Source organism: Aplysia californica, unplaced genomic scaffold, assembly GCF_000002075.1.
Source record: "Aplysia californica isolate F4 #8 unplaced genomic scaffold, AplCal3.0 scaffold00061, whole genome shotgun sequence".
NCBI classification, from domain to species: domain Eukaryota; kingdom Metazoa; phylum Mollusca; class Gastropoda; order Aplysiida; family Aplysiidae; genus Aplysia; species Aplysia californica.
This window is the reverse complement of record NW_004797331.1, coordinates 1,653,856-1,656,280: the sequence shown is the minus strand read 5'-3', so window position 1 is coordinate 1,656,280 and position 2,425 is coordinate 1,653,856. Positions and strand designations below refer to the sequence as shown.

The following is a 2,425-nucleotide window of genomic DNA, read 5'->3' as shown; positions in this document are numbered from 1 at the left end:
CACACACACACACACACACACACACACTCACACACGCGCGCACGCACACACACCCACACACACAAAGGTAACCCACTGGACACCAGCCATGTGCTTCTAATGTGTGTTCTCAGGGTCACGATGTCTGGGGAAATGTAAGAGTCCAGCATCGGGATGTTATCAAGAGTCTATGTATCAAATTGCCGGAAACATGCTAAGCAAAGCTCGCATAAGATTATACTCTGTATCATGGAAGTTTTTACTGGTATGAACAATATAAACAAAGGTTCAACTTGAAAGTAGCCCTCCAAAATTCCCATCTATATAGCCGGAAATTTGATTTCTGTGCAACTTTAGAACAAAGTCATTCCGACTTGCCGTGAAGCACCTATTTTTAGAAGCGTGAATCTGTTAAACAAACAAACAAATTATGTCAATGTGTGTTGTATTTTTTTCTTTTTCCATTGTTTTATTTGTAGCAGTTTACAAAGATGACGGACCTGTTTCCTTGACAGGACAATGGGCAATGAGTTTATCAAACAATAATAATTATGAAGAATTAAGAGCACATTGAATCTGAACTCAAACTTCTAAGCGTTGACCAAGTTTTCAAAATGGGAGGCGTTGGCGATGTATATATGGGTCTAAATGCCCTTGTCGATACTGTGAGGTATCTAAGGGATTGGGTCTCAGAGTGTAACGTCCATCTCCGAAAAAGATAGAGGCAAGGAGGTGAATATACTTGTATATTGCTTAAATAACTTAAAATTATGCCCCATACAGGAGATTCGAACTAGGGCCATCCTCACAAAAGCGAAACGTGATACCAGATTGGTCTGTGGCGCGTTCTGCAGTGGAAATCGAGTCTGTTTAGGAGCCAGACAAGACACACGCTATTTATCAAGTACGGCAGACTTAGAATTCAGAATAATTATCTCAAGCCCAGAGGCTCGTCAATGAAAGATTTCGGTTGTTATCTCCACGTTCAGACGATTGCCGCCTGTGTTCAGTCCACAGTCCCGGTAGGAGGAGGGTAACCGTCGAGATACAAGGGGAAACAAGAAAACGATCGGGGTTTGGCATGGCACTAAGTGGCTCCTGTCCAAATACGTAACAGGCTATTCGTAGCCCACCCATGACCTGTCCCTCTATTTATTTTCGGCGTCTCTGTTAATCTAATCTGTTCCAAGCTAAAAACGGCAGTTATTATTGAAAGCTTGAAAGCTTACGCGGTAATTTATTATTTTAAAAAACCCAAAAAACCACAGCTTATTAAAACAAAAGTATGTGTACTTGAAAGACTTTTCTAATTTTAAAAAAGCTAGAGTTTTTGTACTGGGAAGTTCGTACACACAATATCTATTTGTGTCAGTGACGACATCGAGTCTCCAAAATTCCATTGTTTTGTGGAGTGCCCCTAGTTTCACTACTACACACTCTGAAGACACAGACTTTTGGAAATATTGTAAAAACCCATTTCATAAACTTTCAACTATTGATGATACACAGCTGCACAGTCATGTCGAAAGTCTGATGTAACCAACTTGCTGACCAGCATGGTCATGTTCATTGCATTGAACATGTTCGTAAGTGAATGGTTGGCAACAAGCTGAAGATGGACAAGGAGACAGAATTATTACGTGAAACACTAACAAGAAGTTTGAATTCAGTAGCACTGATAACATCAGGATATGTTCTAAAAATGTTTAAAATAAAAATAAAAACATTGTGTTAACCTCAACTTTTGAATTAAAATCCTCTCCCCACCTACGCGTTTCTTTCATCAAGACTTGACTACTGAGATTCTCATTTTGCTAATTTAAGTTTGGGAAAGATTGATATTCTCCAGCGGTTCCAAAATTGAGCTGAGTCGCTGTCCTCAAAAGTAATGTACACAACATACCTTTACTGATAAAGTGCGACTGGCTACATGTGAAAACTAAAAAGGATTACAAACTTGCTCTGTTGTGTCACGGGTGTATGAACAACAAAACATCACGATATCTTAAGGACTTTTTTGGGTCTAAAGGGGTGTTAAACCCCCACGCTTGGGAAATACAAGGTTAAGGACACTAAGCATTTGGCAATTTAGTTACGCATTCTAATATCGACTACATGGTTCACCCCAAAACTCATCAGCTGTTAGTTAGGCATCGGTCCACTGGTTGCATTGCATTAGCGGAAAAGTTATCAATTTTGATTATTATTGTTATTGTTTATTGCTCACTATTTTGTTGACCCATACCAAAAAGAAAAAAAAACCCGCTGCGACAGCGTTGTGGTGAGTCTTGATTCCCCCAAAATATTCAGAACTCTTGGTTTGTCTCTGTCTTCTTCGTCATTTCATTTCCCCTGCGCTGCAGACTCGATTCTGAATGTTTCCTAAATATTTTAGAGAGAGAGAGGGGGTGAAAGTAAGAGAGAGAGAGAGAGAGAGAGAGAGAGG

General features: G+C 39.8%; 1 protein-coding gene across 1 annotated transcript in view; it reads right to left on the bottom strand.

Annotated features, from left to right (window-relative positions):
- The window catches only part of LOC101848420 (globin), a gene marked incomplete in the record, with an annotated part of 87,484 nt that overhangs the window by 27,855 nt on the left and 57,204 nt on the right, over positions 1 to 2,425 (bottom strand).